This window comes from Lepidochelys kempii, chromosome 3, assembly GCF_965140285.1.
Source record: "Lepidochelys kempii isolate rLepKem1 chromosome 3, rLepKem1.hap1, whole genome shotgun sequence".
In the NCBI taxonomy this organism is placed as follows: Eukaryota; Metazoa; Chordata; order Testudines; family Cheloniidae; genus Lepidochelys; species Lepidochelys kempii.
In genome coordinates, this window is record NC_136382.1 from 94,627,697 (window position 1) to 94,655,171 (window position 27,475).

Sequence of the window (27,475 nt, forward strand, 5' to 3'; positions counted from 1 at the left end):
CCAAGACCCCCGGGTTAAGAACCACTGCTGTAGTTGAGCTAGAGCATTATTTTTTTAGAAAGACATCCAATCTTGATTTAAATGTCCACACACTAAAGAATGTTTTTGTACACTTTGGTGGGGTTGTGACAGTTTTTGGAGTACCCAGGACTGTGACAGACCTTGTTATCCCCATGCCAAGAGGTAGCCTTGCCTGTGGTGGCTAAGTGTTAGCTCCCTAACACCAACAGCCTTTCTGCACTCAAAGCACTCTCCTCTGGGTTATGCCAGCCTTGTCTTTGCCTTGCAGGTTAACAAGAGGTGCACCCCACTTCCTGAGTGCCCTTGAAGCATATCCCTGTGATATCCAGCCTCTGACATTAGCTACTCACAGAAATCCCAGCTCCTCTGCCCCCAAAGGAGAAGTGTACCCCAGTTTTATCTTAACCCACCACTCCTGTGCACAGCACTTGTAATAAAACAAGAGGTTTATTTAAGAAAGAATAGAAATTCTACTGGAAGCAAGACAGAGTGATGGAAACAAATGGTTACAATACCAAACAAAATTATAAAATGTGAACTAGGGCCTACACTTATTAATAGTTATCTTTCTTATCTAACAAAGTGGAACTTCCCTTCAAAGTTCAATCTGTTGCAGAGCTGACTGGCTTCACAAAAACCAAGATTCAAATTTTTATGAAAAACATACCCCCCTCCACAAGATGTTTCCTCAGTGAATAGATACAAAATTCCTCTCCTCACCTTGTGTAATACTGAAACAACCTTTTGTCTTTATTTGTAGACAGGGTGATCCCCTATCTGTTGTAATGTTCCTTTTTACCTCCAAATGGTTTCAGTTGTTTGCGGTTATCTCTGATTGTTTTCCATTAAAAATCTTGGGATGGAGCATGGCTAGACAATCGAGTCATGCATTACATCACTGGCTAACCAGGGTCGGATGACAACTCCCTCCTGCTTGAAAGGGCCATCACCAAGGCATATTATACCAGGGTGACCAACTTTTACAACAGGATCTTAAAGCATACTTACATAATTCCTTAACTATTACCCGTACTCAATCTCACAAAGGATATGAGTCTTGATAAGTCATAAGCTTTCTGTAGATACCTTACACGTTCCCTTTATGGATAAATACCTTGTAAGACACATGTCTGGTGTAGTGAGTTTGTCAGGTCTGAGATGAGAGTTGTTTGCAAAGAACAGGTAACCCTTTTCCAAGAGGTCTCTGTGTCACAGGAGTCTAGACATGGTGATGTCAGAAAAGGATTGAGGCAGTGTCAAGAAACCCTCATACTGCTGCTGTAACAGAGCTGTTGATAAACAGAGGTCTTAGTTTTAAAGGGCTTATGATTTGAAAACAAACAAAAGGAAGTATTTCTTCACACAATGCACAGTCAACCTGTGGAACTCTTTGCCAGAGGATGTTGTGAAGGCCAAGACAATAACAGGGTTCAAAAAATAACTAGATAAGTTCATGGAGGTTAAGTCCATCAATGGCTATTAACCAGGAAGGGTAGAGAGGGTGTCCCTAGCCTCTGTTTGCCAGAAGCTGGGAATGGGCAACAGGGGGATGGATCACTTGTTGATTACCTGTTCCATCCCTCTGAGGCACCTGGCCTTGGCCACTGTCAGAAGATAGGATACTGGGTTAGGTGGACCTTTGGTCTGACCTAGTATGGCCATTCTTATACCTTTCACTCACACTCAACTCATTTAGGGTGAGAAATAGAATTATAAGACTGATGGTGAATAGAAAACAGACAAAAGGGAGAAAAAGAGGAGATTTTAAATCTAAAAGGAAAAAACTCAGGGATCCAGAGCAAAAGAGTGAATAAGTGTGTGTGTGAGAGAGAGAGAGAGAGAGAGTAGTAGGGAGGAAGTTAAAACTTGGACGCCATTGACTTTTCTCACCTTTCAGCTCTTCCACACTCTAAGATGACAGTGGTGATTTGAGATCCACTTTACAGAGTTGCAAATTGTGAGTAAAGTTCTGATAACCTCTAGGAAATTTATCAGAAAAGCTGTTTAGGTCAGTACATGGATGCCTGGATTTTTGGTGTGCAAAGTAGTTTCCAAGGCATAAAATGACAAGGTAACCTTGAAAATATCTGTTAGCTAAGGTTTAATTTTCCCTTCTCATTCTTCCAGACAAGGAGAGGCCAAGCTTTCATGGTTTAGCATAGCAAAATCTGTAGATCTAGGACTTAAAAGAAAAGTACACAACTCTTCTGGCATTGTCTTTACTCCCTGCAACAAAGGATTGCAAAGTTTGTTCATAATTTAATGGAAGTCACTACATCTTATTATTTAATAAACTAGCTTTAAAACAAATACAGGGATTTTGATACTTAGATTGTTTAAAGCTCAGTATTACTCGCATGTAGCCAGCATGAACTTTCAAATGTTGTCTGTTCTATCTGTGTGTGTGAGAGAGAGAGAGATTTTAGTGGTTGCGGGATACTATTATCAGAGAGGCGAAAGCATGTAAAATCATATGCTGGCATCTTTACTTTCTGTAACAGGATGAATATGGTAATAATCAGGGGAAGGGCTCTGTGAATCCTACCTTTGAGATTTCAATTAAAGAGGGGCAGGGGAACACACAAAACAAAAAAGAAATCTGTTGATCTGTTGAATAATGCAATTTTTCTCCAAATGATTTTTCCACATTTGTTGCCAAAGCAAACACATGGTACATGTTAGTCAGCCGGGTCTACATCAATTCATCAGCTGTATGAACTACACTGATTCATTTGCCAAACCTGTTGCACTAAATCCCACTGTTTTTAAAACCTAACTCCAAACATCCTTTTGGGCTTGCAAAGAGTTTTAACTGAAGCTTAAATATACAGTATTTCTAAAATTACCTTTTCCCCCCTCCCCCTCCTCCATATCTATTTAAAGTTTTCCTCCTAAACTGAAGCCAGAATTGCCAACCTGTCAAAGATAGTTTCTAATTCCATTCCTACCTTATAACATATGGTTTCAAAGACGGTAACTCTCATTTGTATCCGAGAAAGAGAAAATGTGATAAGCTGCTTTGCTTTGCTTCTAATATGTAAACATTCAAAAGAGCAAATTTGTCTGTGGTATATTGTATTCATGGGATTTTATTACTTTTTAAGGAAAGACATAGACCTTAAAGCATGCTGCTAACACTCCACTATACTTTCATTTGTCACTCTCCAAATATACCCTCATTTCTGTTACAAATTCTGGGTCGTATAGACGAACAGGCATTTCCTATAAGTAACATTATCATTAAAACCACCACTAGAAGGCATTTAGAACACAACTGATGAAATTCAGGCGGAGATTTATGTAGGACATAAGTCATGCATAAATTTTGAACTAACCCTCTACACAGAGGAGAATTTCACTCTTTGAGCCAGTAGGTGGTTGGAGCAAATAAATTGTACAATTCAGTCCTTTTTTATTGCTTTGGTGAATCAAGCCTAGCCTGATATCTTCATGTGTAATCAATTCTCATAAGTATTTGCCAAACACACCAGTCAAAAATTCTTAGCCTGTGGATTGTTAGTGACGGGTCACTTTAGCTATTTTCTATCTGTGGCATGTGAGTCATATGGCATTGTTTCTGCATCCTGACTGGATAGCTGAAACTTTAAAAATAGAATAATGAATAACAAATTAGTATTACTCCTATTCAGACATGCATAATAGTTTACTTCCTATCCTGAAATCTTTTGGAAAAAACAGGGAAGTTAACTCCTAATCAAATTCTTCTAACACAGTTTGTTACATTCTGATTAACTAAATTGCCCTTGTAGTTTCAAATGAAGAAGTTATCCTTCACATATCCGCCTAAAAACTATCGCTTCATGCTGCTGATGCAGAAAGACTGCCATACTCCATTCCCGAGATGGCTGCGGGTGATATATATATATTCAGCTTGTTAAATGCATTGGGATCCTTCTGTGTCATATATATAAAAAAATGCAAGTTATTATAAATGCTTCAAATCCTGAGGTCCTCACTGAAGTAAACTCCCACTAAAGTCAATAGGAGTTTGTGCTAAAACCTATGTAAGGAGATCAGGCTTCAGCCAATTTCAACAAATGGGGTGTGGAGGAAGAGAATATAGTAGTTTAGAGACTGTCCCTAGGAAAGGTTCTCCGCACTCACAGATACACAGCCAGGGTGCTTCCCATATTTTCTAGTTTTAATCTTTCATAGACATTTTTTCTCTGGAAGTTCATTTTCAGTTGAGGTGACTAATAAGAATACATATAATGAGCATTTGAGGACACTTTATTACATTTTAAAATCTGCTTTTGCTTATCTTCCTAATATTATGCCACCTTTATGTAATGCACTGAAATGATTACAAATATTTCTACCTGCAACTAATTTGCACAGATTTCTTCAGCACAACAGGATATGAAGCTCAATAAATCTTCCCTTAGAAGTCTTCACTTGTGCTCATATTAAAACCATAAAGCAAAGCAGCCTGGATGGTTTAGGGGATTGATATTAGGATTATATAGCTTGTTACCCTTTGGTCAGACTTTCAAAACCAGCTGAGATCAATGATGACCTGCGTCAGTACTTATGTCTTATGGCTGTGAAAGAAGCTTACAATATACATAATTGTATTTTTCATTGTAGCGTTTGTTATTGTGGGTATGAATTAGTGCTGGTAAAAGGTACTGACAAGCCCTGCAGAATGAATAAATTAATAAAAAATTAATAAATCAGCTCTAGTCTACTCAACAGAGTAGGTATGAAGTGGGCAACAGCTGCACAAACTTCCCCAAACACTGCATAATGTGCACCAGACCTTGCCTGTAGGAATTACCGTGATAGGTGAGACACTAAACACATGTTAATGTCTATTCATTCCTGGCCTCACTTGTGACACAGGTGACAATAAATGCCCAATAAATGCAAGCACATATGAATTTATGGTATCGTAATTTATTCTTTAGGAACCACCAGAAACAATTAAATCTTTTAATGTAAGTCACCATAAGCCATCCAATTGTAAAAATTGCTTACTATTCCCCTGGACTGGATTTCGGTAAGCACCCTTGAGCTCTAAAAAGCCCAGTATCCCATTGCGAGTCTCCCCCCTCCCCGCCCCCCCAATGACTTCCCCATAGGGGAGAATTTCTACAGTGAATTCTGACAGTTTGCTATGAATGAAAGAACATATTCAGAAGAAAGCAGTTCCCCTTCTTAATTTATCCTCTTCCATATTTACATCACTATAAGACAGACTATATGGTAGGGGGAAAGGTATCAGGAGTTCTCTGTTTCTTTTTTAATTGGTACTGTTTGAAAACCCTGACTGTTCCCTGAATGACAAAGGTTCACAGATCCAGTTTAATTGAGCTATATCCCTTCCACCTGCAGTATGAATTTTAGACTCTAGAGCTGCTGTACAAGCAATTCTACTTTCTAGAAGTTTGGCTCACATCACGTTGGGTTGTCTCCTCAACTTAAATGATTATCTGACGGCTTAGCCCTGGTCTACACTAGGACTTTAGGTCGAATTTAGCAGCGTTAAATTGATGTAAACCTGCAACCGTCCACACGATGAAGCCCTTTATTTCGACTTAAAGGTCTCTTAAAATTGATTTCCTTACTCCACCCCTGACAAGTGGATTAGCGCTTAAATCGACGTTGCTGGCTCGAATTTGGGGTACTGTGGACACAATTTGACGGTATTGGCCTCCGGAGCTATCCCAGAGTGCTCCATTGTGACCGCTCTGGACAGCACACTCAACTCAGATGCACGGGCCAGGTAGACAGGAAAACAACTGCGAACTTTTGAATCTCATTTCCTGTTTGGCCAGTGTGGCAAGCTGCAGGTGACCATGCAGAGCTCATCAGCAGAGGTAACCATGATGGAGTCCCAGAATCGCAAAAGAGCTCCAGCACGGACTGAACAGGAGGTACAGGATCTGATCGCTGTATGGGGAGAGGAATCTGTGCTATCAGAACTCCGTTCCAGTTTTCAAAATGCCAAAATCTTTGTCAAAATCTCCCAGGGCATGAAGGACAGAGTCCATAACAGGGACCCGAAGCAGTGCCGTGTGAAACTGAAGGAGCTGAGGCAAGCCTACCAGAAAACCAGAGAGGCGAACGGCCGCTCCGGGTCAGAGCCCCAAACATGCCGCTTCTATGATGAGCTGCATGCCATTTTAGGGGGTTCAGCCACCACTACCCCAGCTATGTTGTCTGACTCCTTCAATGGAGATGGAGGCAACACAGAAGCAGGTTTTGGGGACGAAGAAGATGATGATGATGATGATGATGAGGTTGTAGATAGCTCACAGCAAGCAAGCGGAGAAACCGCTTTTCCCGACAACAAGGAACTGTTTCTCACCCTGGACCTGGAGCCAGTATCCCCCGAACCCACCCAAGGCTGCCTCCTGGACCCGGCAGGCGGAGAAGGGACCTCCGGTGAGTGTACCTTTTAAAATACTATACATGGTTTAAAAGCAAGCATGTGAAAGGATTAATTTGCCCTGGCATTCGCGGCTCTCCTGGATGTACTCCCAAAGTCTTTGCAAAAGGTTTCTGGGGAGGGCAGCCTTATTGCATCCTTCATGGTAGGACACTTTACCACTCCAGGCCAGTAACACGTACTCGGGAATCATTGTACAACAAAGCATTGCAGTGTATGTTTGCTGGCATTCAAACAACATCCGTTCTTTATCTCTCTGTGTTATCCTCAGGAGAATGAGATATCATTCATGGTCACCTGGTTGAAATAGGGTGCTTTTCTTCAGGAGACGCTCAGAGGAGCCCGTTCCTGCTGGGCTGTTTGCCTGTGGCTGAGCAGAAATGTTCCCCGCTGTTAGCCATGGGGAGGGGGAGGGTTGAAGGGGTAGCCACACGGTGGGGGGAGGCAAAATGTAACGAAAGCACATGTGCTATGTATGTAATGTTAACAGCATGGTTTACCCTGAAAGAGTGTAGCCACTGTTTTATAAAATGTGTCTTTTTAAATACCGCTGTCCCTTTTTTTTCTCCACCAGCTGCATGTGTTTCAATGATCACAGGATCTTCTCCTTCCCAGAGGCTAGTGAAGATTAGAAAGAAAAAAAAATGCACTCGTGATGAAATGTTCTCTGAGCTCATGCTGTCCTCCCACACTGACAGAGCACAGACGAATGCGTGGAGGCAAATAATGTCAGAGTGCAGGAAAGCACAAAATGACCGGGAGGAGAGGAGGCAGGATTCAATGCTGAGGCTGTTGGAGGACCAAACCAGTATGCTCCAGTGTATGGTTGAGCTGCAGCAAAGGCAGCTGGAGCACAGACTGCCACTACAGCCCCTGTGTAACCAACCGCTCTCCTCCCCAAGTTCCATAGCCTCCACACCCAGACGCCCAAGAACGCAGTGTGGGGGCCTCTGGCCAACCAGCCACTCCGCCACAGAGGATTGCCCAAAAACCAGAAGGCTGGCATTCAATAAATTTTAAAGTTGTAAACTTTTAAAGTGCTGTGTGGCATTTTCCTTCCCTCCTCCACCACCCCTCCTGGGCTACCTTGGTAGTCATCCCCCTATTTGTGTGATGAATGAATAAAGAATGCATGAATGTGAAGCAACAATGACTTTATTGCCTCTGCAAGCAGTGATCGAAGGGAGGAGGGGAGGGTGGTTAGCTTACAGGGAAGTAGAGTGAACCAAGGGGCGGGGGGTTTCATCAAGGAGAAACAAATAGAACTTTCACACTGTAGCCTGGCCAGTCATGAAACTGGTTTTCAAAGCTTCTCTGATGTGTATCGCGCCCTCCTGTGCTCTTCTAACTGCCCTGGTGTCTGGCTGCGCGTAACCAGCAGCCAGGCGATTTGCCTCAACCTCCCACCCCGCCATAAACGTCTCCCCCTTACTCTCACAGATATTGTGGAGCACACAGCAAGCAGTAATAACAGTGGGAATATTGGTTTCGCTGAGGTCTAAGCGAGTCAGTAAACTGCGCCAGCGCGCCTTTAAACGTCCAAATGCACATTCTACCACCATTCTGCACTTGCTCAGCCTGTAGTTGAACAGCTCCTGACTACTGTCCAGGCTGCTTATGTACGGCTTCATGAGCCATGGCATTAAGAGGTAGGCTGGGTCCCCAAGGATAACTATAGGCATTTCAACATCCCCAACAGTTATTTTCTGGTCTGGGAATAAAGTCCCTTCCTGCAGCTTTTGAAACAGACCAGAGTTCCTGAAGATGCGAGTGTCATGTACCTTTCCCGACCATCCCACGTTGATGTTGGTGAAACGTCCCTTGTGATCCACCAGAGCTTGCAGCACTATTGAAAAGTACCCCTTGCAGTTTATGTACTCGCAGGCTTGGTGCTCCGGTGCCAAGATAGGGATATGGATTCCATCTATGGCCCCACCACAGTTAGGGAATCCCATTGCAGCAAAGCCATCCACTATGACCTAAACATTTTCCGGGGTCACTACCCTTGATATCAACAGAACTTTGATTGCGTGGGCTACTTGCATCACAGCAGCCCCCACAGTAGATTTGCCCACTCCAAATTGATTCCCAACTGACCGGTAGCTGTCTTGCGTTGCAAGCTTCCACAGGGCTATCGCCACTCGCTTCTCAACTGTGAGGGCTGCTCTCATCTTGGTATTCATGCACTTCAGGGCAGGGGAAAGCAAGTCACAAAGTTCCATGAAAGTGCCCTTACGCATGCAAAAGTTTCGCAGCCACTGGGAATCATCCCAGACCTGTAGCACTATGCGGTCCCACCAGTCTGTGCTTGTTTCCCGAGCCCAGAATCGGCATTCCATAGCATGAACCTGCCCCATTAGCACCATGATGCATGCATTGGCAGGGCCCATGCTTTCAGAGAAATCTGTGTCCATGTCCTGATCACTCACGCGACCGCACTGACGTCGCCTACTTGCCCGGTATCGCTCTGCCAGGTTCTGGTGCTGCACATACTGCTGGACAATGCGTGTGGTGTTTAATGTGCTCCTAATTGCCAAAGTGAGCTGAGCGGCCTCCATGCTTGCCTTGGTATGGCGTCCGCACAGAAAAAAGGCGCGGAACGATTGTCTGCCGTTGCTCTGACGGAGGGAGGGGCGACTGACGACACGGCTTACAGGGTTGGCTTCAGGGAGCTAAAATCAACAAAGGGGGTGGCTTTACATCAAGGAGTATTTCAGGCAGGACTTCACAGAGGGTTCCAATAAGAAATGGTGCACCTAAGTTATTGTTCTTATTGGAACAAGGAGGTTAGTCTGGCCTCTGATTGATACATGGCTAGATTTACCTCGCTGCACCTTCTCTGTGAGTGACTGCAGTGTGACCTAGAGGAATGAGTCCCCTAGACGGGGGGAAGAGGGAGGGAAGCAAATGAGTACAAAACAAATCTGGTCTATTTCTTGTTTTCTCCATCTATCTTTTACATCTTTGGCTGGCAGCAGATGGTGCAGAAGGACTGCATGCCATCCACATCTCAGGGCTGCTCGGCAGAAGATGGTACAATACGACTGCTAGCCATCCTCATCTCTTGCCTGCCTGGCAGAAGATGGTACAATACGACTGCTAGCAATCCATATCGCCTGCCTGTTCACCATAAGATGGTTCAATAGGACTGACTGCAGGACTAAAGAGAATGACTTGATCAAGTCACTCCAAATTTAGTCCCTGCGCCCATGTCTGCCCAGGCGCTCCTGGCCGACGTGGCCAGGAGCACCTCAGACATGACGATGATGGCTACCAGTCCTATTGCACTGTCTGCTGCCACAAGGCAATGGGTTGCTGCTACTGTATAGCAATGCCGTACTGCGTCTGCCAGTACCCAGGAGACATACGGTGACAGTGAGCTGAGCGGGCTCCATGCTTGCCGTGGTATGGCGTCTGCACAGGTAACTCAGGAAAAAAGGCACGAAATGATTGTCTGCCCTTGCTTTCACGGAGGGGGGGAGGGAATGGGGGCCTGATGATACGTACCCAGAACCACCCGCGACAATGTTTTAGCCCCATCAGGCATTGGGATCTCAACCCAGAATTCCAATGGGCAGCGGAGACTGCGGGAACTATGGGATAGCTACCCTCAGTGCAACGCTCCGGAAGTCGACTCTAGCCTCGGTACTGTGAAGCACTCCGCCGAGTTAATTCACTTAATGCACTTAGAGCATTTTCTGTGGGGACAGACGCACAGAATATATAAAACTGATTTCTAAAAAACCGACTTCTATAAATTTGACCTAATTTCGTAGTGTAGACATACCCTCAGAAACAGAAGGAAAAAAGGACCCTTCAAAATTTCTCATGGATCCTGCATATATTGTTTATACCTTTTGTGTTTAATTATGACCACAGAAGAAATTCCTTACTGGTAAATGACAGAGTGGATTATAAATCAACAAAAATACTCAGTGGAATGTTAGAAATTCAGGATCAGAGATAAACAGCATGCTGAGTGGAAAGATCCACTGGGGGTGAAACAGTAGAAGGGCATTAAGTAGAATTTGTGCTGAGGATAATGAAATGTGAATTTATTCATAGAATCTCCATCTTTGGACTTGGCACTCAAAAAAGGTGAAATCTTGGCTCCCCTGAACTCAGCAACACAACTCCCATTGACTTCAGTAGGCACAGGATTTCACCCAGAGTATACTGGAGAGCTGCACCAGGTGTTTGTTGTTCATGGTAAGGTGACTGGAGCTATATCATATCATAGTCCACTCTCTCTAACTGACACTCAGTTCTGACCTACAGGATTTGTCCAATCTTTGGTTTAAGAGCCAGTGTGTTCATTTGAGATCCATGTGGTAATCTGTAATATTACAGAACATACCAGTATCCAAAGCATGTAAAGTGTGCTTACTACATAAGAAGTCAGTTGTAGTACTGTTTGCAGTGCTGTTGTAGCCATCTTGGTCTCAGGTGATGAGAAAGACAAGGTGGATGAGGTCATATCTTTTAGAGGACCAACTTTTGTTGGTGGAAGGGACAAGCTTTTGAGCTTCACAGAGCTCTTCCTCAGGTCTGCAGAAGGTAACCAGAGTGTCTGAGCTAAATACAAGGTTGAACAGATTGTTTAGCATAAAGGGTCCACGCATGGTGCAGGCAACCACTTAAAGTGGGTAATTAAGTGTTACAGTAGGACAGTAGGATGTGTTACAAATTGTTGTAATGACCCACAGAACCAGCGTCTCTGTTAAGTTAATGGCTTTTAGTGTCCAACAGAGTTATGAATTTAAGCTCTCAGGCTCAGATTTTTAAGGTGTTGTACAGTTTCCTTTGGGGATGAGGACTGGAAACTTAAATTCATAACTCTGCTGGATTCTAAAATCCAAGGACCAAGTTGGTCCATTACAAGATATTACCTCACCTACCTTGTCTCTCTCAATGGTAATACTCTCAATGTCACTGACTTGTTTGAGAAGAGTTAGGCCAACACTGAGTGCTTTTGAAAATCCCAATCCGTATATGAAATTAGCCTTTGGGGAAGCAACAGGGTACATAGGTACAGCAGGGAAAAGCAATTCCTCAACATGTATTCCTGTTTTGTAGTACTGTAGAATTCAAGGTAGGCCAAAACAGAACACCTTTACCTTACCATCCCAACACAAACACTCAAACATCACTCTGTCAGATAAAATAGAATCCAGATCCAAACCACACCTGCTTTGCAAAAACACCCCCCCCCAACCTGACTTTGATACATGGGAAGCTACTAGAGCAATGTATAAAACATTCAATTTGTGATACCTGGAGGATGAAAGGGTGATCACTAGCAGCCAGGGTGGATTTTCTAAGAACAAATCATGCCAAACCAGTTTGATTTCCTTCTTTGAAAGAGCAACTGGTTTGGTGCATAGAGGAATGCAGTGGACATAGTCTACACGGACTTCAGCAAGGCTTGGTTTTGACATAGTCCCACATAACATTCTGATAGGTAAACTGGAGAAATGAGGGCTTGGCAGAACTACTATTAAATGGATACATAATTGTCTAAACAACTGCAAACAAAGACTAACTATTAATGGACTGATGTCAGATTGGAGGGAGGTCTCAAGTGGGGTTCCACTTTCTGGGTCCGGTGTTGTTTAACATCTTTATTAATGACCTGGATGTAGGAATAGAGAGCATACTGATCAAATTTGCAGATGACACAAAGCTGGGGGGGGTTGCCAACACTTTGGAGAATAGAGCTAAAATTCAAAGGGATCTTGATAAATTGGAGAACTGGGCTATACACAACAAAATGAAATTCAACAAAGACAAATGTAACGGAAGAAAAGCCAAATGAACAAATACAGAACAGGGGATAACTGGCTGGGTAGCAGCACTGCTCAAAACAATCTGGGAGTTGTTGTGGATCACAACTTCAACACAAATCAGCAATGCGATGCAGTTACAAAAAGATCAAATGCAATTTTAGATTGCATTAACAGAGGCATAGCATGCAAGTCATGGGAGGTGATAGTACCACTTTAATTGGCACTAGTTAAGCCTCAGCTTGAGCACTGTGTTCAATTTTGGTCACTAATGTATAGAAAGGATGTGGAGAAACTGGAAAGGATCCAGAGGTGAGTGACAAAGATGATCAAAGTGGTGGAATGCAAGCCATATGAGAAGAGGCTGAAGGAACTGGATATGTTTAGTTTGGAAAAGAGCCAGTTAAGGGGGGATATGATAGCATTCTTCAAATACTTGAAAGGCTGCCATAAAAAGACGGAGAAAAGTTGTTCTCTCTTGCCCCAGAGGGCAGGACAAGAGGCAATGGGTTCAAACTATAGCACAGCAGATTTACATTAAATCTTAGGAAAAACTTCCTGACTGTAAGAACGGTAGAACAATGGAACAGACTGACTAGGGAGGTTGTGGAAGCTCCTTCACTGGAGGTTTTCAAAAAGAGGCTGGATAGTCATCTGTCTTGCATGGTTCAGACACCACAAATCCTGTGTTTTGGCAAGGGGTTAAACTAGATGACCCTTGTGGTCCCTTCTAACCCTATGGTCCTATGATTCTAAGTCAGTTGTTCCCAAACTTGTTCCACCACTTCTGCAGGGAAAGCCCCTGCCGGGCTGGGCCAGTTTGTTTACCTGCCGGGTCCTCAGGTTTGGGCAATCGCAGCTCCCAGTGGCCGCGGTTCACTGCTCCAGACCAATGGGAGCTGCTGGAAACGGCGCAGGTTGAGGGATATACTGGCTGCCACTTCCAGCAGCTCCCATTGGTCTGGAGCAGTGAACTGCGGCCACTGGGAGCCGCGATCGGCCGAACCGGACGTGGCAGGTAAACAAACCAGCCCAGCCCGCTGGGGGCTTTCCCTGCACAAGTCGCGGAACAAGTCTGGGAAACACTGTTCTAAGTAAAAGAATTTGGCTTGCTCTAGTGCTTTTATCCTGCAAAGTTTTCATCCTGGTCCCACAATCATGGATAAAATTTACCTTAGTGCTGATAGCCAGCATAAGGCCTGTGCACCACTTACGTCCAATGGACCTAACTTTCCATTGCCTAGAATTTTGTGTAACTATTTATAATTGTGCACAGCAGGTTTAAACACTGCCATTCTGATTTGACAGAGGTTTACACTCACTTTGCACTAGTGTAAATGGCTAGCTAAAGTCAAGGCTGGATTAACCCATCACTGGGCCCCTCTACTGGCCAGCTAAACACGCAAGGTATAGGTGCATTTATAGTAATCCTGTCCTGGCCAGCACAGCTGCACTAGTGATCTATTAACCCAAGCACATCCAGTTCCCTGCACGGGCTCAAGCCGCACAGATGTTGCTTACCTAAACCTCTCCTTTTCTGGTCAGGAGTGACTGTCTCCTGCTGCACAGACACTGCCATATTAACCCCATTGTGTCTACTGACCCTCTCCAGACCAGCTACCCCATGCAGGTACTTACTGAAGCTCCCCATACATGCAGCAGGTGTTGAGACTGTCATTGAGCAAGTTCTGTGGGCAGAGCTGAGGGGATGTGGGCTTATGGAAGTGGGTTGAAACCAGACAAGCCCCTAGGGGACCCCAGGCATAGGAAATATCCCTGAAACATCAGCGAGGAGGAGCAGCACTCACCACCCTACTGCCCACCCAGTTTGGCCCAGCCATGACAGGGGGGCAGCAGGGCCAAATTTCAGTGAGTTGCATTGCAGACTGTTGCATGGGGTTGCAGCACCACTCAGTTTGGAACCACAGCACATGCCTGGTTTTCCTTTGCATTGATCTGGCCCTGCCTAAGGTGCAAGACAATGGTGAATTAGGCCCTTTGGATTTGAGTGTGGGGTTTACGTGGGGCACAGGGTTTTTGTTGTTCCTCTGTACAAGGGAGAATTTGGCCCTTGTGTAACTAAATCTTACTCACTTGCATAAGCAGAGACCCTTAGATTTTACTCAATCCTTTTACTCCAGTCAAGGCACTTTTTTACTTCTTTAAATACATATTTCTTCAAGCCCCAAATGGTCCATATGGATATCAGCCAGTTGTAAGGAGCCAGAGGTGTGGGCGTGTCAGGCAGTCCAATCAGAAAGAGTCAGGTCACTTTAATGCCATTGGGTTGAAGTAACAGACAGGTGTTTACTAGGTATTTGTTTGTGTAACATCCCTGGAACTTTCTGAGCATTTTCAGTTGTTCAGTAATATTAACAATGACGCTGTGTGGCATATATTACTTCTCCAACTTTACATTTGGTCTATGGGATAGCTTGACTTGATGGTATATGCTGGGGCCTCAAAAAGACTCAAAATATTGTTCCTTTTATCAAGGTTTCTTCTCATGAGTAAACCAAAGAACATGGAGACCATAGCACTTATCTTTATTATCATCAGATTTTATTAACTAACTCGTAATACCAAACTCAACTCTGCCTGCTTTCTGCTTTGTCTCCACACCCATAAAAAAAGTGAATATTTTAGTCCTTATACAGTAAGTGAAACCAGACTATTATTTATTATCATCATCCAGTTGGGGAGCACTTTGATGACAGAAAGCAAACCCTCTGAAACGTGCAAAGGGCCAGACTCTTTTCACAGTAATTAAGATTGACTGCTCTTCTCCGAGGCTCCTCTACAGCATGGCAATAAAACACATTTCTCATTTAGCAGCTTGACATGCCAACATGTCTTTGAGCACACTTCAGCAAACTCTAAACACACGGGCAGTTTTGATCAAAGTCACGCAACTCGCACTCAAAACTGAACAACCACCTTTTGTTGTTGAGGTTTATGAAGCAAGAAGCTGGTGCAAGAATTCATTCCTTGCCTGGTCTGTATCTGATAGATAAAGAGGATCACCAAATATTGCCTGTCTGAGTTTTGTGAAGTGTTAGATAATAATCCTCATCCCAAGGACTATAGGCATATTAGACATACATTTGCAATCCATGATTTTTCCCCTTTAATCTCATTTTTGAAACTGAAGTGACCTCAGGACAAATATCACATACCCTGACTTCAGTTGGCCTTCCAGCTCTGCAGACTTGCTTTTCCTCAGAAATACTGAGTAGAAAGATTCACTGCTTGTCAGAGCAATTACTAAAATCTATTTTCTTGAATAGAGGAATCTGAATACTGCTCTGCCTGATTTCCACATTGGTTATTGAATCCTGAAAACCCATTCAGTCCTTTGGTGTCCCCTCTCATGTAAATAATTCAAGTCAGGGTTGATAGATTTTACAGGCTCAGTTATCTTTTCATTAGAGCAATATTCTTTGGGTTCAATTCTGCATTACACTGCAGCACCTTTATATGTCTACAGTGGTGTAAAGGGTCATAAGGCTAGTGGAACTGACCCCTGGGCAAGATACTGAAGGCTAGTTTAAGACATGGTCGCAAGAGACCCTTCTTTCTCAGAACTTGTCCTGGCTGGCTGAGAGAAAGGGGAATATTTTCCTGCCCACACTTCAAAGCTCCAGTTCTGGGCCATAAAGGGAGTAGCAGTCCAGGGGTTTTCCCCGACTGCCATCCGTCATACCGGGACCATTTCTGTTCCCTCAAAAGTTGCCTCTGTCATTCCCTGGGTCTTGATCTGCAACAGAACTTCTGAAATGGAGTAGCCTGGGCCCTGAGAATTCTCACCCTGCCCTTAAATGGCCAGAATACACAGTCGCAATTATTATCTACATAGTTTTACTTCTTCCATTTCTTTAGATTCCATATTTCTTCCGTTTGTTTACTTTTTATCTATAAATGAGAGTCAATTATTCAGATTACTGGTTGGCTAATAAGTATTCTATTTGTTGTAATAGGCCTTTAGGATAGCTCACAACAGACTTGAGATCAAGGAAGCAAGCCCTGCAAAAAATACGGATAATCCAAAGAGAAGAAAATATAAGTGTCTGTAGGGTTCTATTACATAACCAGTCTCTGAACTGCACTGAAAGAATTTCATTTTAAAAACAGTGGCAATAGAGGAAGAGATTAGCATCTGTACTCAATATGACCTTTTAGAAGTTTGCTATTGCTGGGCTATGGTTTTTAGAAAGGCTCCCAGAGTTACCTTTTCTTTGGAAAAAGTATAGAATTCTACCAAATTTTTCACAAAGGGGCACTAATGAGCTTGGATAGCTTCCTGGAGCAGTGAGAATCTTAGCTAAAGTACAGTTCTGTAGCATTCTGTACTATACCCAAAGATCTTAACAGTTACCCCTGAAAGAGGATGAGCCTGGAAGCAACACCATTTAGTCAGAAAAACCAGAGTCCTGCTCTATTTTACTTCTTACATTTGGAATGTTCAATCAAATGTCTTTTATATTATCATGAACTTTTATTCTTTTTATTTTGCCATTGACACCTGTAAGGTGTTTACATGGGAATGGTCACTCACATACATTCACAAAACTATCAAGTTATACCTTGGAAATTTCACAATGGCAAATGATAGCACAGCTCCTCTCTGTCCTGACTTAATACCATGGTCCAATAACATAGCTTAATATCATGTACTTAATACCATGGTCCAATAACTTAGCTATAGGTTGGCTTTAATGTGGACTTTACTTACAGGTAACACACCCCTTGCAATGATGGGGCCATGGGCAGTCTTGCCTAATGGTCAGGGCAGCAGGCTGGCTTAATGGTTGGAACAGACATAGCCAGGGCTAGTGGCCAAATCAGAAGCCAAGTTATCAAATCCAGGAAGTGAGCTGAGAGCCAGAAACTAGGAGCCTAGGATCAGAATACTAAGCCCAGGAGTCAGGGATCAGAGCCAGAGTATCAGCCAGAGCAGGGACAGGAGTCACAAGTGGAAACCAGGAGAAGGAGAAAGAAAGAGACCTACAAGCATGGAATGCTGTTGAGTACCCAAAGACCCAGGCCTGCTGCAGGGTTTAAGCCTGAGCCTGCTGGAGTCTTCAGCCAATCAGGAGATCGGGTGCATTAGCTGAGAGCAGTAAGCAGGGTCTGGGTTCAGCTGTGGGTCCCCGCCGCTCCTGGTCCATTCAGTTTTCCAGACTGAATGTCTAAATTGTGAAAAGCATGTTAAATGATACACTGCAATTCCTTGCTAACTCAGCAGGTGATGTGTGACTACAGAATCTGAAGGCAATTCAGTCTGTTGGAGTTTAGGAAGCTTTAAGGTGAGAGAAGTTTTTAATGGGTGCATTTCAATAAAGTGTTATCCTATTGCCATCTGATTTTATTTTGCTCTACTTAGCTATTTCAGATTTCAGTTTAGCCTTCCAACTGACTCACTGTAGTTGAGTTTTTCTAGTTATTCTGTAACTTCCTTGGTGAGGACTAACTCCATTAGTCCTAGTACCTCTCTGTGCCATAGCTTGCTTATCTGAAAGAAATAAGAAGCTATGAAAAGAAATCATTAGCTTCTCTTCATCCTCTCTAAAACCCCTCTAACTCTGCTGTTATAGAAGGCTCACAAACGCAGTTCACTCCAAAGGTTAATGAAGGGGTTGAATGTAAAAGGCTGTGATGACATGCTGACAGACAGATAAAAGTACAGCTCCATATGAAAAAGCCAGCTCTACAGGATTTCATGATAAAAACAGATTTCTCAGTGCTCAATTACTGAACAAAAATAATGATGAATTAATGAAAAACTGTTCCTTATGGAGATAGTAGGAGTCAATACCTCACTGAGGTGAATGTCAAAACTCCCATTGACTTTGATGAGGCCAGGATTTCACCACTGGATTTTGTTCCTAGCTGTGACACTCACCTTTCTATGACCCATGGCAAATCCCCTCACCTCTCTTTGCCTCTCTTTCCATATATGTAAGTTCAGGTAGAAAATCTTATCTTCCTTGAAGAAATATGGAAGAAAAGCAATATGGAAGAGCTATGTATTACTGAGCCATACTGCACAGATACTATGGTGATGGGCACCAGCATAAGAAAATTATATACACATTTAAAATGGAAAGGAGGAATTTTTTTTTTTTGCACAGGGTATAACCTATGCATCTCTTTGCCAGATGATTTCATTGAAGTGGAGAACTTAGTAGAGTTGAAAAAAAGATTAGATATTTATATGGATAAAGGGAGCATCCACAGTTACATTAGGCAGAAACTAACAACAATAACAATTTAAGAAGGAATATAAAACCTCATGACTCAAGGCTTAAGCCAATTATTACTTGATTGGGGGCTAAGCAGAAACTTCCTTTCTGGGATGGTTATTACATCATTGTCCAGTACTGCATTCTTGCACCTTCCTCTGAGCAGCTAATACTAGCCACTGTTGGAAAAGATTCTGAACTAGACTGAATGACAATTTTTATGTTCCTATAGATCAGGGGTTCTCAAACTTCATTGCACCGTAATCCTCTTCTGAGAATAAAAATTACTCACAACCCCAGGAGGAGGGACCACAGCTTGAGCCCACCCAAGCTTCACCGCCCCGGTTGGGGGTGGGGGGGCACAAGACAAACCCCAAGCCCCACCTTCCCGGGCAGAGGGGCCAAAGCTGAAGCCCAAGGGCTTCAGTCCCGGGGGGCCGGAGGGGGGAGAGGAGGAACTGTAACCTGAGCCCCACCACCCAGGTCTTGGATGGTGGGCCTTGGGCTTCAGCTTCAGCCCCAGGCCCCAGCAAGTCTAACACCAGCCCTGGTGACTCCATTAAAATGGGGTCACAACCCACTTTGGGGTCCTGACCCACAGTTTGAGAACCGCTGCTATAGATATTATGATCTAGTGGGCATAATTAAAGCTAAGTTGGGTTTTTCCATGAATTGGAATGTGAGCATAGCTGGATCAAATCCATTGTGAAGAAGTAGAAAAGAAAGGAAAGAAAAGGCGGTGTTGGCACGTGCCAAAAATATTTACAAGCTCAGTAAACTTTAATTCAATAATGAACAGTGTGGTGGTAAAATTCTTTGGGTAAGGAAACAAAGCATGAAAAACAAAAGAGAAATGATACTGGGTGTGACAATTTGGGGAATCTGGCTATGTACAAATTATGAATTCTGTTTGACACTGAGAGCTGCTCATGTGTGTCTGTGTAAAACTGTAAACTCCGTTTTGAATGTGGAGCTTGATGCCTTCTCTGTTGTCCTCTTGGACTGAAATTCTTAGAGATGGTGACATATGGCTAACAACAGAGGGTCATTAAACCTTGATAGTCCTCTATTCAGATAGAAGCACCCTTGGACAAAGGGTTGGCTGCAGCCCAGAAGAACCAGTCTTCCCAGGTAGGCTGGTAACTAACTAATGGATCACCTGAAGAGGGACTTTGATCCCTGAAGAGACTGAACTAAGGGTCACCAAACAAAACAGACACAAGATTATAAAGGTGAAGAAGGAGGGTCACTTTGAGAAGACACCAAAACCATAGGAAGCTATGGCAGGAGAGCAGAAGGCTACTGACTATAGAAGTCAGAGTTAAGGAGAGGTTTCAGAGTAGCAGCCATGTTAGTCTGTATCATGTTAGTCTGAGTAAACATGGGGAAATAGTTTTACTTTGTGTAATGACCCATCCCCCCCATTGTTCCTCAGACGTTCTTGTCAATTGCTGGAAATGGCCCACCTTGATAATCACTACAAAGGTTGCCCCCCCCCCCGTTCTCTCCTCCCCCTCCCTCCACTCTCCTGCTGGTGATAGCTCACCTTACCTGATCACTCTCATTACAGTGTGTATGGTAACACCCATTGTTTCATGTTCTCTTTGTATATAAATCTCCCCACTGTATTTTCCACTGAATGCATCCGATGAAGTGACCTGTAGCTCACAAAAGCTTATGCTCAGATAAATTTGTTAGTCTCTAAGGTGCCACAAGTACTCCTTTTTTTTTAGAGTTAAAGAGATACTCCCTGATTATAAAAAGAAGCCATGTGCAGGCAAGGGAAAACTGGAGTCCTCAGAGGACTCTATCCTAAGCCCAGAGAACTTTCTAGAGTTGTGAGGAAACTGATGCAGATAAGTGTTTTGTCTGGATCTGTGTATTTCTCATGCTATCAAAGTAAAGAGTAGTCGTGTTTAGAATTCTGTGCAGCATCTGTCTGTGTGCCTATTTGCATTCAGTGTCACATGCCCCTGAAAGGTTAAATTGTAAACCCAAAGGTGGGATTCTGGAAAAGGGTGTGTTTAAGCTAGGGAACATATGAGGAGTCAGCACTACTCCCAGGGACTGGGCAGTTGGACTGTGGGGTCTCAGCTTTCAAGAGGGGGTGCTAGACAGAGAATCTTCACCTTGAGAGTGTGCCTACAGACCTCAGCCAGGGGCAGTGCATGGATTCTTTTCAGACTCAGAAGGCTTAAAGAGCACACAGAGCCCAGTGAGGTGGGCCCCAACCACAACAGCCTGGGGAGTGTCCAACCAGAGGGAGCTCTACCGCGACTGTGTGTATGTGTGACAATGGGCATCTGCTGCATATTAATCACCATGATTGGTCTAAATCTCAAAGTATTCCAAACCATAGAATACTGTACTCCTAGGGAATTTTAAATACACCAGGACAAGAAAAATTAATAAAGCCAAATAGGTACCATCCAAGTATTTTCTAGATTATGAAGAAGACAATTAGAAAGTAGAGAAACCAAAGAGATTATCTAACCAAAGCAGAAGCCATCCTGGCATCCTTATTAGAAGTAAGAAAATGACTGGAAATGAGAGAATGACTGGGATGCTCAATATCAGAGATTAAAAAGTACCTACATTCACCATTGTGAAGTATACGTTGTCAGAACACAACAACACAATGGTGCTAGATTTGGGCACATAAATTTTAAAGTCAGGGGAGCTAGAATTTTACTTCAAGGAGGGAGAGGAATTAGTCAGCATGGTATAGCAGTGTGTGACTAGAAGGATGAAGCGACTGCTATATTAGTGAAAAGGTAGGAATAAAATCAAGGAAAACTTTGTTAGGCTGGCAATCTCCCAAGAAAAGTGTGGGAAACCTTTTTACTTGGGACATTTAAAACTAAATTGGACATTGTACTAGTAGATGTGCTAAAGGGAACTCTTCATCCTTGGCAGGGTTATATAGCTCAATAAGACTTTTCCATTTCTAATTTTTACTGTGTTATGTTGGCTGTATGGATGTCCAGTAGAGACTAGATACCATCTACTACAATCACTTTTTTCAAACCATGGAAAGATGGGTAAAGGAAGAAAGATCAGGTGTTTCTAATCACCCCAGGTTGCCTCACGGGTGTAGTTAGAACACAATCCGGCATCTGTGAATTCCACAAGCAAATTATCTACATTTGTGTAAAAGTACCATCAAGAAACTAAGCAAATATGCAGAGGAGTAAGAGAAAGTTTAGTGGAGGGGAAAAGAAAACTGAAATCTAAGATTTTGTTTCTTTTCTGGTCCACAGACTCTAGGAAACTGGCATTTTGGATTCTGCAGCAGTGATTTACGTGTCCTAAAACCTCTCATCTTCCTGGCAATACCTATTAAGAGGTGCCACATAAATGCATTTACACCCTTAGCTGTTTAGTGTTCCTTAAAGTTTCCCACTCTGTCTTCTCTCTTTCCAGGAGAACTAGATTACATTCACAAAAACAAGCTTTAAATCTGTCATTTTTAGGGTGTCTAAATCATGAATGTAAGAAATGAAATTGAAACCTTCTTTGATAAATAGATACATTCTTATTCTGTGTAGGTGAGGGTGGTATGGTCCAAATTCCGTTGGTTCTCCCAAGAACATGTGGCTGATTAATGATCAGGTCTAAAAAACACAATAATCAAATATAAAGCATCTAAGATCAGCACATCATTGTTCCTTCATTTCTTTAAACTCTACTATGACTCATTTTTACTTCTGCATGAACAGATTCCAATTAGAGTAGTGTGTGTCTCTTTGCACATGAAATTAAACAAGAACACTGTTACCTCTTGTTTGATGGTTTTCTTTTTCAGTGGTTGTGGGAGGATTCATAGAAATTAAAGGTCAGAAGAGATCATTGTGATCATCAAGTCTGACCACTGGCATAAGACAGGCCACAGTATTTCACCCAGATAAACATATTTAATATATGCCACTAAACAATCATTATCACCACAAGGTGGATTTAAATTACTGAGAGTTGAACGGTTAGATTTCCTATTATCAGCCCTTAGGTGCCAGAAATATGCCTCCCAGCTATCACCTTCCTAGCTACCAATACCTCCAGCTACCGCACTAACAACCTCTACAATAGTTATACATTGTCAAAGCAACTATCTACAAAATATTAAAAACTGAAAACATGAGACAGCACAAAATAAACTGAATTTATTATCTAATTACATACCATGAAGACAGGGGTTACTTTGTCTTTATATTATTAATCAAACTAAAAGTTTTGATTAAGTTGCTGCAGAATTTTGTACCTCACAATACACAAAAAACAATTCCAGGTTTAGGGCATGATCTAAAGCCCACTGAAATCAATGGAAAAACAGATAAGGCCCACAGCAAAATTACAGTTACAATGCAGTGATGTTGAACTGTGGGGGCGCGTGAGAGGACTTCATCTTAAAATGGTTCCATGTAATTACCTTCATTTTTCAACAGAGATAAGGTAATGTGACAAAATAAAAGTAGGTTGCCCTGAAAAAAGACCCCCTTTTGCACTCACTCTTCCTTGTTTTATACTTGTCCATAACTGAGTTTCCTACTGCAGCAGAAAAAGCAAAGTGAAATTGAGAAGTGGATGAGAAATCCAGATATGGATGCTGTTTTGTTTTTGTTTTCACAGATTCTTATTTTATCTTTCCTCCGAAACATAAACTTTAAAGTATTTCAGGAATGCCCTGACTATATTTTGAACAGGGGGTGATGAGTCAGATGCCCGAGGAAAAAACTAAGCACTTAAATATGCTTTTTGTCATGTGCTCAAAGTGTTCTTTTCTGATGATGGTTACTGGTACTGGTTGAACAAAACAAGGGCTTATCAGCTAATATGTTTAAAACATGTTAGCTAATATGTTTTTAAACATTGTCTATTTTCTTAATCTAGCCAAGACCTCGAAGAAAAAAACTATATAGCTATGCTTGTCACTTGGGAAATAAAACATGATTTTCAAAGCGTAACAGGAGAATTGTAATTTAAATAAAGGCCATTGTCTTTCAACCCAGAGGTACATTTTAGTTTTTCAAGTAAGGAGAAGTAGATGTGTTCCTAAGGCTATGTCTACACTACAGCCGAGATCGATGCTCTGAGATAGATCAACTGGCAGTCGATTTAGCGGGTCTAGTGAAGACCTGCCAAATCAACAGCAGATCACTCTCCTGTTGACCCTCCTACTCTACCCCCAATGAGAAGAGTAAGGAAAATTGACAGAAGAGTTTCTCCCATCGACCCCCTGCAGTGTAGACACCGTGGTAACTCGACCTAAGGTATGTCGACTACAGCTACATTATTCACGTAGCTGGAGTTGCGTAGCGTAGGTCAACTTACTGCGGTAGTGTAGACATAGCCTAAGTGTCACAATCATTCAGGATAGGAGAAAGCCTCTCATGGTACTTCCCATTTAATGAAATGAAAATGTAAGGAATTGCCTATATACAGCACATGATCGTCACACTTTTTTTAACTACAGCCCAAAACATATACACAATTACAACAACTGCATGTGACTACCTGTCTCAATGCTTGGAACAACCCTAAAACTGATCTGGTTGGTTTACAGCTGTTAATATTTAGTTGTTCTTAGTTCAAATATTTTGACTTTTTTAATGATAAATTTGAAAATATCTGTCAGTTTAGAAAGGGAATTTTTGTCTTGCTACGAGTTTCCTGGTTATACTGAGTTTGATGTCATTTGTAGCAGCTCTGTTATGTTCCGAGAAGTTGACTAATACGAGCAGTTATCCAACCCATGATTTCCAAATGGAAAACTTTTAGAATAAAGCAGAACACCGACTGCATTCAAACACATTGCTGTTAAGTTAAAAATGCAGATATTTTACCATAAGGCTCACTCTGTGCCCTCTTTGAAAAATAATTTTTCCCTCATTCATTTTGTAATACATATCTTTTCCACATTAATAGCTCTAGCTAGCTGGTCATTAGTAAGCAGCCATTGCTAGAATGTCCTTGTAAACAAGATGATTTATCTCTGTGCTACTGCTGCCAAGCCTTTGGACATAATCGCTTTCAGGAGGCGGACAAGGAAAGATGTGAAAAGCAGCATTTATTTAATCTTTCTAAGGAGCACAGTGTGAACCAAACAAAAGAACCGGGTCATCCATAAAAGACATCTACAAGAAGGGAGCAGGAGGGGGAGCCTGTTATCCTTGGAAAGGCAAAAGTGATAAAGGTCAACAAATACCTGCATAATAGTAAACAAAACCACAGCGACTGCCATTAAAAAAAAAACAGCTTTTATCAACTATGAGTTAAGAAGTGAATCAATTTACCATTTAGCAAAACCATAACTGTAATAGAACTGCCATAATGTGCATAGCAAATACTTGAGTAATCCTTGTCCTTCTTTATCTCAACTCCCCGTCTTGTTTGATACTCTCACTTTTTGCATTATCCCTTTAAGTCAGTGAAAAGTGGCTACTGTCATGTCACAGGGTTATTAACTCTGTAATCCAGCCCAAGGTCAAGAGGCTGGGAGTGAGGGAATAAAGTTCAGTTTTTTCTTACCCGTGCTCATCTGTCTTGTACTTCTATTATAACATCTCAAGTGTGATAGTCAGATGTTTGGGGAGGCATGTCTTTGGTTTTGTTCTGTAAAGCACCAGGCACCTGACTGAAAACTCACTGAAGTAAACAGGAGCCTTTCCATTGACTGTGATATGCTTTGGATCAGACCCTCAATCCACTTTTGGGAGGTGTGTAAATAACACTAAAAATAGTCACCATGCTCATATCTAAGGTACTGTAGTATTTTCCTACTTTCCAAAGAGGAAATAACTATGGTATATCAAAAACCACATAGCAAATCTCTTGGTAAATAATGACTATTCATGGCCTACACTGAGAAAGTTAGAAAGAGAAAGTTATTGAATCAATAACACAGATTGTACTATGGCTTGAATGTTCCAGCACAATTTTTAATTAGAAACAATGTAGAAAACAGACAAATTGTCACCTACATGCAAACTATGGTCTTTACATACTATCCTGAAGCCACTGATACTTTTTTGTTCAAGTTTACTAATAGCACCTGGCCTTTGGCCAATGCGCAAAGAACAAAATATATTATAATCAAACTTCAAACTAAATCTAAAATTATTAAATATTAAAATACATAAAACTAAAGGTTAAGAAAGGACACAAGACATTAAACCATATATGATCATCGTGCCACTTTCCTTTTCCTTATTTTAGTGCCTGTCCATGCAAACTGGGCAACTGCTTAAATCATGGATACGCTGTCAGTTCCTAAGAAGTATTCTATTTTCTGAGAAATCAGAGAAAAAGGCATATGGGACAAAACTACAGAGAGCAATTTTGACTTCAAGTGGCAATACAAATGACAATGTAATAAATAATGGGGAAGGTCTTCCACCTGCCTTGAACCATGTGGATAAAGGTAGCTATAATTCTCAGTACCAGTATATCAGCCTTCTAAGTAAACTGTCTGCATGGATTAAAAACAAAGAGTTGTAGAGTCCCTTTTTAGCAAGTGATTGCACAAATGGTCTACTCTGCCAAACATAAGTTTTTTTAACAACTGGGAACCAAGGAGACATACTGGAAACAATTGCCATATCTAGTTGCTTATTGATATCTTCTATTTTCAACTTGATTAGTGACTTCACATTTTTAAACATAAATCTAATCATTTCCAATTCTGAGAAACCTAGAGAAAGAGTTTTGAATATGCTCTAAGCAAGCAAATTGACAAGTGAAAATCCTGCTGAGCTCTTAAACATAGCTTTGGCAACCACTGTGGGTGCATACTATAAATGCACAGACAAAAATTAATATTACAGAGTTGTACTTTCAACAGACTAGAGTTCAAGCCTGTCTCGTCGCTGAGAAGAGCAGCTGGTGTATTATGTGGGAGACCAGGAATCTTCCTAAGAAATTTGTTTTGAATCACATTCACTTCCAATCCCTTCAGATCCTTCCATCCCCATATTTCTACACCATACAGAATTTGAGCACATACCTGGGCCTCAAACACTCAAACAGCAGGTGCAATGAAGTTGCTCCCATAAGTCCAGGTAAAACTTAACACAGCTTGCATTGATTTTAAGGTCTTCTCTTTTAGTATCTGAATATGCTTATCCCACAAACCATTTTGCAAGTACCTGATACCAGATGGGCAATATATTGAACTCTTTCCCCTATCGATTCTCCATTTGTGCATCCTCTGGCTTTGACTAAAAACAATTACTGTAATTTTGGAAGAATTTATCAAGAGGCCCTCCCAGCAACAGTATGAACAAAACACATTTAATAAACTCTTCACTACCAATGGTGTTTGTGATGATAAAACAGCCACAGGATGATCCACAATTTTAGGGGGAGGAATACTGATTCCCTTTTACCACTAAAACAACATGATTAATATAACTGTTAAAAAAGAAAGGAGCTAGTAAACTGTTTGTTCTTCAGCAAAAAAAATTCTGTTTTCTTCCCAATCCTTTAGGCTCCCCAAAAGATATCTAGTGTAAATTTTTAATACAACATCCAATAAGCATATTGAGAGGTAATTCACTGGGTCTTTCCTATGCCCTTTTTTATAAAGTGGAATAATAATACTGGTAGCCCAACCTGAGGGAAAAATCCCTGTATTATTTATATTTGAGAAGAGTTTAGCCAAAACATGTGCCCACCAGTCAATGTTCTCCTTAAATACTTCCACATAGATAAAGTCCTTCCTGGCATTTTACTACCACATTGTTGAGTGATTAGACTTTTAACATCCTTAGTGGATATTGCAGGCCATTCCGGAAGGAAACAAGGAATTGAGGCTACCTGAGCTGAATGTACCAGAGGAATGATGCATGGCATATGGTTACAAACTACAGAAAAATATTTCTCCCAAGTATGCTTTGGGATTAGAGCTTCAATATTACTCAATCTTCTTGGAACCCATTGCTACCAATTTCCAAAAATATACAGAATTTTTCATTTTCATATTCAAATTCCTTCCACAATTTCCTTTCCAGCTGTATTTTATA